A 14,128-nucleotide genomic window follows, 5' to 3' on the forward strand; every position below is an offset into this window, starting at 1 on the left:
GCTTTATTGAGTTGGTTAATACTCCCAGAACTACTTTGAATATACATGATGAGAACAGGCATTATTTTTTCTCATTTCCAATCTCAGAGGAATGCTGTCAGAAGTTTTCTGATATGTGAGTTCAATCCTGACCCTCAGATCATTTTAGTTAGATTTTTATCCCCTCACTCCCATAAAGCTTCATCATTTGGACAATGTTTTGAAGTGAAAACTGACGTGTGTTTGAGGTTTCTGAAGTTGTCAATTGTATCATTTCATGCCCTGTGAATACCAAAATGACTACTGCATTCCCTGTCCCCAACAATGGCCTCTGACAGGACCATCCTTGGATTCTTAGCTGCAAACTGCACTGAGGTTTGGAATGCACTGTGATATGCAAAGAAGCTGCACAGACTCAGGGTTAATCCAGCAGCCCTTCTAGGGCTCTTCTCTCTTGCCTATTTTTTTAGGCCCCTTCCTCTAACAGTTGTTCCCTCAGGACGCAATGATTGGAGGATATTTTACTTTGCCTTTCAAAAGTTTTCAATAGGGCTCTTATCATGAATGGAGCTTGCAGGGCTAAATGTTGCTCTGGATGAGTCAGTGAATGAGTGGTGAGTAGATGCGAAAGCTTAGGACATTACTGGACACTACTGTAGACTTTATAAACACTGTCCCACATACCCTCTCCTGCTTCCAACAGAATTAGTAAAGCTATGAATGTTGTTCTATGAACAGGGATGTGGACTGGATTAATTAGAAGTATTGAGGACAAACTGTAAGAAAGGAGTAAAGGGCCCTAACCGGTTTGACTCAGTGGATAGAGCGTCGGCCTGTGGACTGAAGGGTCCCAGGTTCGATTCCAGTCAAGGGCATGTACCTTGGTTTTGGGCACATCCCCGGTTGGGGGTGTGCAGGAGGCAGCTGGTCAATATTTCTCTCTCATTGATGTTTCTAACTCTGTATCCCTCTCCCTTCTTCTCTGTAAAAAATCAATAAAATATATATTTTTTTAAAAAAGAAAGGAGTGAAGGGTGGACTGAGGATTGGAGGAATAAGAAATCAAGATGGAGAGATAAATGAATATAGGAGATTGTTATAGCAATGTGATGTTAGCTATTGCATGTTGGCACATTGGCCAGATGAAGAAACTTTGAGATATTCATTTTAAAAAGTGCTAACATGAAGAGGGTATAGAACTGAGGACTCAGCATTTTACTTTAACATTTTGTTTTGGTTCTATTGGCTCTATCTGGCACAAAGGACTCTCTCTGGCATTGAGCTGATGGAAGACATAAAACTTATCTCTCTCTATATCATTATAACCTGAAAATATTTCCAAAGTGCATGTACAGGCTGGCTTTACACTGTCACAGAAAGCTTTTACTAAAATGACAGTCACATGACTTATCACAGGTCCTGCGGACCTGTGTCTTTATACAGGGTCACTGGTTCTCAACAACAAATTTGCAGCAATGTACTCTGAAGACCTTCAAGCTAGCATCCTCTGAATATGTCACACGGGAGGTAGAGGCTCCTTTGTGCTGAAACAGGTCAATGGCTGACTGATTAGGAGGTAATCTGTGCACTCAAACTTGAGGTGCCATGAGTGAGAGGGAATTTATTGCCAAGCCCTTCAGATAATTACTCCCACCAGAGAAAATAAAAAATTCTTCTGAACCACATATTCTTTCATTCCTTACAGGAAAGTCAACTTCATTATAATCTTATGGGACCACCTTAGTGTATGTTTCATTGACTGAAATATTGTTATGTAGCACATGACTGTTAAAAAGGTCAGAGTTTATATGAATGAAGTAGAGACTAAAAACACAATATAAAAGATTAATGAAACTAAGGACTGATTTTTGAAAAAGAAAATAGACAAAACTTAATCTAGACCAGTAGAGAAAAAAACAGAACAAACTCAAATAAATTCAATTAGAAATAAAAGAGGAGACATTAAAAATGATACCTTAGGTTGAAGGGGAATATAAGACATTTGGGGGCTAGCAATCTGCATCTGTGCCAGTAACCAGTATTCTGGCGCACACTCTTATTAGTAGAAAATTAGCTCCATTCTTATCTGTAATGCTTGTCCTGCCTTGCAGAACCTGTTTCCCGGAATACACCCATTTTACAGAGGCCATAAACCATGAACTATACACAACCCCCAGAAAGGGTTGTCAGCACTGGCACCAGCCAGGCCAGGCCTTTGGGTGTAATCTCACTTCCCCCATCCCAATCCATGGGAGGCTGAAAAGCCTGCAAAAGTCCAGAAGCCTGATCCATATTTGGGAGATAAAGAAACTAAAGGGATAAAAGGAAGGCTTCCTCCATATTCATCACTCAGGCTTTGGAGTTTGATTCCCCTGAGTCACCACACTAGTGCATTTGCAATTCTGTATTAAAGGCTCCTCTACTGAATCCTCTGAGTGCCCCACTGATTATTCTCCCATGCCACCTGGCAGCTTATCTACAACAAGGTCTACAAAAGATCATAAGAAACTACTATGAACAATTAAATACCAACAATTTGGACAGCCTATAAGAAATGGATATGCCTGGCCAGTGTGGCTCAATGATTGAGGGTCTACCTATAAACAGGAGGTCACAATTTGATTCCCAGTCAAGACACATGTCAGGGTTGTGTGCTTGATCCCAGTAGGGGGCATGCAGGAGGCAGCTGATTAATTATTCTCTCTCATCATTGATGTTTTTATCTCTCTCTCCCTCTTTCTTTCTCTCTGAAATCAATAAAAATATATTTTAAAAAAGAAATGGATAAATCTTAGAAACATATAACCTACCAAGATTGAATCATAAAGAAATAGAATATCTCAACAGATCAATTACTAATAAAGAGGTGGAAACAGTAATAAAAAACATCTCAACAACGAAAAGTCCTGTACCAGATTGCTTCACTTGTAAATTCTACCATACACTTTAAGAAGAACTAATACCAATTCTTCTCAAACCTTTCAAAAAAAAGAATTGAAGAGGAGAGAGGCCAGCATTACCCTGATACCAAAGCCAAACAAGGATACCACAAAACAAGAAAATTGTAGATCAATATCTCTGATGGATATCGACATGAATATCCTCAATAAAATGTCAACAAACAAATTAAAAAATATGTTTAAAGGATCAAACAGCATGATGAAGTGAGATTTATTCCAAGGATGCAAAGATGGTTCAACATCTGCAAATCAATCTGTGTGATATACGACATTAACAAAATTAAGGATAAGTTTTATATGATCATTTTAATAGATATGAAAAAATATTTGAAAAAACTCAATATCCATTCATGATAAAACTCTCAACAAACTGTGTATAGAGAAAATGAACCCAACATAATAAAGTCTTTATGTGACAAGCCCACTGTTAATGTACCCAATGGTAAAAAGCAAAAAGCATTTCTTCTAAGATCAGGAATGAGACAAGGATGTGCACTCTTGTCACTTTCATTCAACAGCTTTTCTTGTCAATGGATTTAGGGAAGAAAAAGAAATAAGAGGCATACTAATAAGCAAGAAGTATAATCATCTTTATTTTTGCATCTGACATGATATTATACATAGAAAACCATCAGAACTACACCAAAAAAATGTTATAACTAATAAATGAATGCAGTAAAGATGTGGGATACAAAATTTTTATTAAAAAATCTGTTACATTCCGGGAGAAACCAAGATGGCAGCATAGGTAAACACCTAAATTGCTGCCTCGCACAACAATATCAAAAGTACAACTAAGAGACAAAATGGACATCATCCAGAACCACAGGAAAGCTGGCTGAGTGGAAATTCTACAACTAGAAGGAAAGAGGAAAGCACATTGAGAGTCAGAGGAGCTGCAAAAGGCTGAGGTACGGAGACGCACGCACGCGGAGAGGACGGGCGGCTTAATGCATGGGCGGCTGAGTGCACTGCTGGCTTTCTAAAGCGGGAGGGAGACGGAAGCTCCTGACTGTGCTGAACTCTAGTCCCAGGCAAGACCCTGGGAAACCAGACTCATTCGGGGGGAATCAGGACTGTCAGGAAAAGAGAAAACACACTGAGACTCAGGGGAGCTGTGGAAGACAGAGGTACGGAGGCGTGCACGCGCAGAGAGGACTGACTGCTGAGTGCACAGGCAGCTGAGTGCGCGGCTGGCTTTCTAAAGTGGGAGGGAGATGGAAGCTCCCGACTGCGCTGAACTCCAGTTCTGGGCGAGTTTCTGGGAACCCAGACTCATTCGGGGAGAAACTGGACTGTCTGGAAGCAGGCGAAACTTGAGGGTGTCTTTCTCTCAGAGGTGCTTGCAGCGATTACCGAGGGACACTGAGACCCAGGGCCCTCATAGGGCAGGGCTTACAGGAAACCAAGGCTGTCTGCTCCGCCCTGAGACTCCGCCCCATCAAAGCTGAGCACAGAGGCTTTTGCAATTTTGCAAGTCTTGTCTCATAAGGGTGTCTCCAGCACAGAAGTTCTCCCAGTGTAGACACAGCTGATCCTCACAGCCAATTGGCCTGGAGGTCAAGTCCTCCCAGTGATACCAACAACAATCAAGACTTAACTACAACAAGGCTGTGCACACAGTTCACAAAGGGGTGCACCAAGAGTGTCCACCTCAGGTAACTGGGGAAGCTGAGCCACTGGGCCCTATAAGACACCTAGCACACAAAGCTACTCTACCAACTCAGGGAAGCAGCGAAAATGTGGAGACAAAGAAACAGATCACAAATGAAAGAAATGGAGAAGAGCAAATGACTGGATATAGAGTTCAAAACCACGGTTATAAGGTTTTTTAAGAATTTCCTAGAAAAGGCTGATAAATTTAGCGAGACCCTCAAGGATATGAAAAAGGACCAAATAGAAATTAAACATACACTGACTGAAATAAAAATATTATACAGAGACCTAACAACAGACTAGAGGATCGCAAGAATCAAGTCAAAGATTTGAAATACAAAGAAGCAAAAAACACTCAACCAGAAAAGCAAAAAGAAAAAAGAATCCAGAAATTTGAAGATAGTGTAAGGAGCCTCTGGGACAACCTCAAGTGTACCAACATCCAAATTATGGGGGTGCCTGAAGAATAGAGAGAGCAAGATACTAAAAACCTATTTGAAGAAATAATGACAGAAAACTTCCCCCACCTGGTGAAAGAAATAGACTTATAAGTCCAGGAAGTGCACAGAACCCCAAACAAAAAGAATCCAAAGAGGACCACACCAAGACACATCATAATTAAAATGCCAAGAGCAAAAGACAAAGAGAGAATATTAAAAGCAGCAAGAGAAAAACAGTTAATTACCTACAAGGGAGCACCCACACAATTGTCAGCTGATTTCTCAACAGAAACTATGCAGGCCAGACGGGAGTGGGCAAGAAATATTCAAAGTGATGAATAGCAAGAACCTACAACTAAGATTACTCTACCCAGCAAAGCTATCATTCAGAATTGAAGGTCAGGTAAAGAGCTTCACAGATAAGAAAAAGTTAAAGGAGTTCATCACCACCAAACCAGTATTATATGAAATGCTGAAAGGTATTCTTTAAGAAGAGGAAGAAGAAGAAAAAGGTAAAGATAAAAATTATGAACAACAAATACATGTCGATTAACAAGTGAATCTAAAAATCAAGTGAATAAAAAATCTGATGAACAGAATAAACTGGTGAATATAATAGAATCAGGGGCATAGAAAGGGAGTAGACTGACAATTCTCAGGGGGAAATGGGTGTGGGGGGTGAGGGAAGAGACTGGACAAAAATCATACACCTATGGATGAGGACAGTGCCGGGGGGGGGGGTTTTAAGGGCAGAGGATGAGGTGGGAACTGGGTGGCGGGGAGCTATTGGGGGAAAAAGGAGGAACAATTGTAATAATCTGAACAATAAAGATTTATTAAATTAAAAAAAAATCTGTTACATTCCTGTTTACTCACAAGAAAGTATCAGATTGAGAAGTTAAGTAAACAACCCCATTTACAATATTAGCAAAAATAAAATGCTTAACCAAGATAGTGAAAGACCCGTATGCTGAAAGAGATTGATGAAAGAAATTGAAGAAATGCATATCAGTGGAAAAATATTCTGTGCTAATTAATATTGTTAAAATGTTCATATTACCCAACAATCTACAGATTCTATGCTTTTTAAAATCAAAACTTCTGTGGCATTTTTCAAGGAATTGTAAAAATAAAAACCTCTAAAATTTCTGTGAACCACAAAAGACCTCAAATAACCAAAGCAATCTCCGAGAAAGAAGAACAAAATTGAAGAAAAAATTGAAGAGGAGGGAGTCCACAATCTGCTTTCAAATTATATTACAAAACTATAGTTATCAAAACAGAATGGTATTGACATAAAAACAAATAAATCAATGTGACAGAATAGAGAGTCAGAAATAAACCCACCCATATATATGTCAAATTAATTTAGGGAAGTGGAGCCAAGAACTAAAGAGACAAGTCATCTGTTTTATACATACCCAATTACAATAGTGAAACAAACTTTAATGGTGAGAAAGAATAACCATTATACAATGGGATAACTCTTGACTCTGACCTTTAGGCTCTTGGTTTGAACCTCTGAGTCTTCCTCTCTTTTAAATGGAAATAGCCTATGTGTTGTAGCTGAGTTGTTCTCTCAGCTTGCTGTCTGCTCTTAGAAATTGAGGGATTGAAGACTTCATTTTGTAGTATTGTTACAGAGATTCGGAACAATCAAACAATGCAGGAGAGTTTGGAGAGACACACTTTATTCACCGTGGTGGGCTTAGAGAAAATGAATTCAAATTCTAAGCAAAGCTACAAGCAGAACTTCCCTTTTTATTAAAGAGCCAGCCCTATGTGCACTTAGTGGTTATCTCGCTGCTGGCCTTGAAAACAACACAGTTCTATCCAATTAAAAAGTACACCTGGCATGGCATTGAGATTATGGGCATATCTAGTGTCTGGCCTACAAGGTCAGGCAGCTAAGTTTATCTTCCTCATTATTCAAGCAGGCTAAAGCAAAGTTACTTTTTTAGAATGAGAGTCTGTCTAAAACAACAGCAGAGAATTCCAAACAGTAGTTTTACAAAATAGTAGTTTTACAAAATAGTTTCCTTCTCAGTATCAGTCCAATTCAGACCAATTTGGTGTTTTCCCCTCATACAATTATCTTCAAGATTCTGTGGTTTTCCTATGAATGTATTGAGATTCAATTCATTAGACAAAAAATTGTACCCACATGTCTCATTGAGATAAGCCTCTCCTTTAAGTTGGCATCTTTAAGATTCTTATGAGCAAACCCATTTTTAAATATGTAAATAACTTTATTCGGAGTTTTATTTTCATTAATGCATTATTGTTTTTTTCTTCCATACAGAGTATGTGAAAGGAAGCATTTTAGCCAAGTTTCAAGTTCTAAAATAAAGTAAGGAATTTCAGTTAACAATTTGTATACTATCAAATTATATACTTTGTATAGATTGCAGAAAAACTATTTCCCAAAATGCATATTTTAAATTACAAAATGATACATCCTTTAAAATATTTTTATTATGGATATTGTCAAGTAATTCATAATTCATAAGGTTAGAGAGAATAGTATAACAAATCCACATGTACTCTACCCATCACCCAGCATCAACAATTAATAATGTTTAGGCATGACAATCAGTTGAAAGTGTCTTATAGCTGGGAGGTGAAGGAACTTTAATCAAACTGAGTTGATATATTCTTATTTTTTAAAATGTCTACATAATGCAAAAGTGTGTGAATTATAAACATAATACACAATATTTCCAATCATTTGTTAATAATCCCTTTAGTAAGGCTTTTTTTTTAAAATCAGTTAGGGCTTATAAAGTCACACAGTGTCATAATTTAATGAATAACAGATAAAAATTTGGGTCAAATTTTTGCTGGGAATAGTTCTGACAGATAGTTACTTAGAAATCTGATCATTTCAGAGTAAAGCCCTTTAGCTGCCTTTCTGTTTTCAGTCATCATAATTTGCTTGTTTTTGATATATACCAATTACAAATTTTACAAGTTTATGTAATTATTTTTATGGCCACAAAGGAAAATAAAAGCATGCATATGTAGCAAAATAAATGACTACAACTGTACTATGAGATGGTTGTTTCTAATGATGCTTTGGGTGAGAGATTATAAATATGAGAAAAAGAAAGCCCATTATTTCCTGATTAGATTTGTTAACATAAAAAACATTCAAACCTATAAAGAATTTTTGTGAGTTTATTTGAGCCAAACTGGACAAATGCCGGGAAGCAATATCTCAACGGATTGGGATTATGCTCCAGAGAATGGAGGTTTCTCAATCTATTTTTATGCATTGCAATCAAAGGAAGGGATGTAGGTGGGTTACATGAAATCCATTGGTGATAGATTCGAGAGGCCTGAGAAAGCAAAGCTGGAGAAATCCCTGGGATTGGATAAAAAGTAAAATGATAGACACATACTTAGGTGGGTGCAGGAACAATTAACATGATAACAATGAAGGAATTTGTGGTATCTTTCCTGGCGCCCAGGCACATTAGTTTTCAAGACTGCCATGCAGGCCTTCCCTGAGCTTGTCAGGTTAGCATGTGGCCCCTTCTGTCCATAGGTTCAAGGACACCATTTTCTCCCACCCCTCATCCTCCACTTCATAAAGGGGAAATCTATAAGGCATGCATGCTTTTAGTATTTTAAAAGGACCTTTAATATGGCCGAATTGATCTCTGAGACATTACCTTAAGTCTTTCTGTGATTATAACCGAGAATCTTACTTTCTCTCTCTGGATAGATTTTTGCTTGGAAACTCCTCCTTAATTTGGGGATCTTGGAGAGGCTGAAAATGAGGAGTAGTATTTACTACTCATTTACTTCTCCATTCCCATAATCCCTATTTCCCCATGTAATCTTTGTCCTAACCCATATAAGCAGCTGGTTTATGAGGGGCTGCAGAGCAGATTTTTGTGGATCACCTGCTGCTCTCCCATACTGCTGCAAGAATTGGAATAAACGCTCATACTAGTATATGATTCAACCCTATTTCTGTTTAATTGACTCAAGTAGTGAAATGCAGCACATTCCCATTGATTGTGCAGTTACAAAAGCACAGACACTGCTCTATGGAGGCTACAAATTCTCTCATTGTTATTGAGTTAATTGTTGACTGTTAACTATTCTGCACCCACCTAAGTAAAATAAGTATGTGTCTATCATTTTACTTTTTATCCATTCCCAGAGGTTTTCCTGCTTTGCTTTCTCCCACCTCCCTAATCTATCACCAGTGGATTTCATGTAACCCACTAACATCTCCTCTTTTTACTGAATAAAACAACGTGAAAAACCACCATGCTCCAGAGCATTATCTTAATTCATTGAGATTCTGCTTCCTGGCAGTTGTCTACAGTTTGACTCAAATAAACTCACAAAAATTCTTTAAAGGTTTGAATGTTTCTTATGTTAGCAGAGGTGACATTGGTTAATAAAATTATATAGGCTTCAAGTGTTCAAATCTATAATCTGTGTATGGCATTGTGTGTTCACCATGCAAAGTCAAGTCTCCTTCTGTCATCATATATTTTACCCCTTTACCGTTTTCTACACTCCCATCCCTTTTCCTGTGGAACCCATCATACTGTTATCTGTGTCTATGAGGTTTCTTTTTTTTTGTTTGTTCATTGCTTTCAGTTTTATGTCTGACATATTAGTGAAATCATATGGTTCTTGACCTTTTCTGCCTGACTTATTTAGCTTTACATGATAGTCTCAAGATCCATCCATGTTGTCACAATGGCGGTATTTCATCTTTTCTTATTATTTTCTTTCTACTCACCTATCTTTTTCTTCTCACCTTTGCTATAGGCTGGTAAGATTTTCTCCATTATATAAAAGGCCCCATTTCTTCCAGTTCCTAATAATCCTCACTTTCCTCTGAGCCCTCACTGACAAGCTCCTTGAAGGCCATTGGGTTTCTACTAGTGTTGTGGCAGAATGCACAGGAGAATGATCAGCCAGCACTCTGAGGGAGGAAAGTTTAACCTTATTTCACAGATCTGCTAGCCCAGGGGAATTCCGCATCCAAAGCCTGAACTGAACTTCTGGGGAGGTTCTGACCTATATATCTCCTCCTGTGGCAGGCCTCTGAGGGTCCCCGCAGCTCTGCCCAAGTCAGCTGTGGTGGGGCCCTGGGGTTAGGCTCTGCAGCTCCGCCCAAGTCAGTCAGAGTGGGGAAGTAAGACTACAATTTTAACCAGATTCTGAGCTAGGTTGCAAGCCCCACCCCCCCCATTTTCCTTTTCACTAGCACCCTCTTTACAGTCATTCTAACCCACTACCCACTTCTGAAGCCACATGTTCCAAATTTTGTTTTAATGACATTCTACTTCTAAGTAGCAGAATCTGTCCCAGTTTTCAATTTCTACATAACAAGCAACCCCATAATGAATGCCTCCAAGCAATGACAGAACTTGTTTTACTCGTGAATCTACATTTGGTCAGGGCTCAACAGGGCTGGGCTGAGATTGCTTATCTCTGTCTCACTCAGTGGGAACTGGACAGTTTGAAGGCTGGCATCAGAAGAAGGCTTGTTCATTTGACTGTCTGAAGCTTGATGATGGCTTTGACTGGTACTTCAACTAGAACTAAACATCTACATGTGTCCTAGGCTGTTTCATAATATGGTGAGTGTGTTTCAGTGATAAGCATCTTAACATGGGGAGAGGAAATCAGGTATAAGTTGTATTACCAATTATGACTGTGTCTTGAAAATCACACAACATCACTTCTGTCATATTCTATACATTGAAAGATGTAAGGCAGCCACAAAGTAAATAAAAAGGGTAAGTGAATCCCACCTATTGATGAGAAAATGGCACATTTCTGAAAAAGTATATGGGTCTGGAAATATTGCTATAGTAATACTGTATTTTGGGAAAATACAATTTGTCTCATTCACATTACTTAAGTGTGTCCATTACTTATCTTAGTTCTCTTATCTGTAATGATGACTACATATTTGTTTTTTTAATTTTGCTTTCTTGATTCTTTCTTTTTAGTTTATCACATATTTGTGCTCTCTAAAAACACATTATTTACTTATTCAAGGTTTTAAATTTTGTATGTTAAATTATACTTGATGTATTCTGACACTTGCTTTAGTAATTCAATATTTTTCTTCTGAGAGCATTCCAAGTTGATGGTGTAGTTGTAATTTATCCATTTTCATAGTTCTAAGGTGCTCATTTATACCAGTAACACAATTTAACTTGTATTATTGATAAACACTTAGGTACTTTCCATTTTTTTGCAGTTATGAATAATACCCTTATGCATATTCTCATACATATCTCCTAGGTACATATGAAAGCATTTTTCTGGGGTGTAAATCTATGAGTGAAATTATTGGGTCATATATACATGCTCAAATTTACTAGCTAATCACAACTATATTCTTAGGGATGACATCAACTTATGTAACTACAAATATTGTAAGAACTATTCTCTAGATTCATACCTGCCAACAAATGCTATTGTCAGACTCTTAATTTTTGCTAATCTGGTATCTCATATTTGTATTATCTTGTTTTATAATTGATAGATAGGTCTTTTAAATATACATTTTGTATATTAATTTTTGTCAGTGTGTGATAAATATCTTCTGTCATTGAGCTGTCTTTTCTTTTTCTTTACTATGTTCTTGAATATGTAATTATATAATTCTAATTCCAAGTCAGTCTAATTAATCACAATTTTTTATAGTTTGTGCTTATGGTGTCTTTAAAAAATATTTCCCTGTCTCAAACTCTTAAAAATATTGTCACATTGTATTTTCTCAAGGTTTTAAAATTGTACTACATTTACCAATTTATAAGTTGGGAATTGAATTTTTTTTAGATTGATGGTAGGCAAGTATGGTAGTTAGTTTTATGTGTCACTTGATTGAGTTAAGGCCGTGGTCGGCAAACTGTGGCTCGCAAGCCACATGCGGCTCTTTGGCCCCTTGAGTGTGGCTCTTCCACAAAATACCACAGCCTGGGTGAGTCTATTTTGAAGAATTGGCATTAGAAGAAGTTTAAGTTTAAAAAATTTGGCTCTCAAAAGAAGTTTTAATCGTTGTACTGTTGATATTTGGCTCTGTTGACTAATGAGTTTGCCGACCACTGAGTTAAGGGATTCCAAGATAGCTGGTAAAACTTTATTTCTGGATGTATCTCTGAGGGTGGTTTTAGAAGCATTTGATTCGTAGACTGAATAAAGACATGCCCTCATCAATGGTCAGAGCATCATCCAATCTTTTAAGGGACCAGATGGAATAAACAGGTGAAGGAAGGGCAATTTGTTCTCTCTTCCTAAGGTGGGACATCCATCTTTTCCAGCCATTGGACATTGTAACTCCTAGTTCTAGGGCCTTTGGACTCAGACTGAGTTATACCACCAGTTCTCCTTGTTATCCAGCTTATAGATGCCAACCATGTGAGCCAATTCCTATAATAAATTTCTTAACACACACACACACACACTCACATTATTGGTTCTGTTTCTCTGGAGAATCCTAATACAGAAAGTATCCATATTCATTTTTCCTTCCAAGTATTCCTGAAAAGAATCATAGAATAATTTTGAGTGCAGTACCTATATATATATAAAAGCCTAATATGCAAATTGTCCCCATGGGAGTTCAACAGGGAGATTAATTGCTCGCTATGACATGCTCTGACAACCAGGGGTCGGTGAGGAACGAAGGAAGGCCCCGGCCAGCAGCCAGCAGCTGGGGAAGGGAGGCCCCAGCTGGCAGCCAGAAGGAGGCCCTGGTCAACAGCTAGAAGGCCCCTATTGGCCCTGATTGCCGGCCAGGCCTAGGGACCCTACCTGTGCACGAATGTTATGCACTGGGCCCCTAGTTGTTATATACATCCATTAGATTAAATATGTTGACTTGTATTATTCTCATCATTTATTAATTTACAGATTATTTGGATAATTAATCTATTAATTGCTAAAATAGGTGAAAAAATCTCTCTCTTTAAAGGTCAGGTTCACATTTTATGCATTTAATTTGGTTTCTTTTCACTTTATATATTTTGAAATTAGGTTATTAGATACAACATTAAATTTGTTATACGTTTCAAGTGAATTTAACCTTTCATCTGAGTTGTATATACTGTGGAAAGCACTTCTCTCTCTAGATATAATGTCTTTTTTAAAATTCTAATACATGACTATAAATATCACCTCTTTGCAGATGACTCCCTCATCTGTATTCTAAATTCTGACCTCCCCCTAGAGATATGTTGCTGCAAAATTCTAACAACTTGCTAGACGTTTTCACCAGTTCATCCCATTAGAATTTCAAATACAGTCTTCCCTGCAATTAAATAATCTTGTATCTTCTTAAACTTGTTCCTCTATTTTTTTTTTTTGGTTTCTTTTATTAGTGCCATTTTGTGCAAGATACTCATGCTTGCAACAAGACTTTTTCACTTTTCCTTATCTTATATTTGTGTATAACAATTTAGTTGTTATATACTGTTGCTCCTACCTTTACTGTATAATTGTGATCAATCCATACATACCACAACAACAGTTGCAGGTTCTCAATACTCTCTCTTTGATCATTGCAAATCAACCTGATTTTTCCACTTCCATTATCAACTCCAACCTATATTTTTTATATATTAGCTTACAGATCAAACTTTCTGAACAAATAGTCATAACATATAATGTTTGTTTTTTAAGTAGTTTAATAACAGTGATTTCAAATATGTCTTTGAAACTTGATGGTCTCCTTCTACTGGATATCTTCTATCTGTTTTCTATTCTATCCAGATCCACTGTCATTTTTAACTTGTTTTATTCTGAAGCAAGAGGCTGAAGTGTTGTGAACTACACTCATATCCCTTTTGCTCTTTCACTTCTTGTAGATTGTTTATTCACCCTGTCTTGTTTTGGGATGCCTATGCTCTATAGCCAGAAGCCATAGCTCCCTTTAATATGCCTTTCTCCCAGTGTCCATAGCAGTTTCTTTCCCATACTCCTTCAGACATAGAGATAGAACTACCCCCTAACCCAACCCCAAAACTATCGCCAGGGCATTGCACAATCTCTAGTGGTTTTCCTACATAATACCTTTATAGATTATAGATAATTCCTCCATTAATCTTT

Source organism: Eptesicus fuscus, chromosome 5 (genome assembly GCF_027574615.1).
Source record: "Eptesicus fuscus isolate TK198812 chromosome 5, DD_ASM_mEF_20220401, whole genome shotgun sequence".
Taxonomy (NCBI): Eukaryota; Metazoa; Chordata; class Mammalia; order Chiroptera; family Vespertilionidae; genus Eptesicus; species Eptesicus fuscus.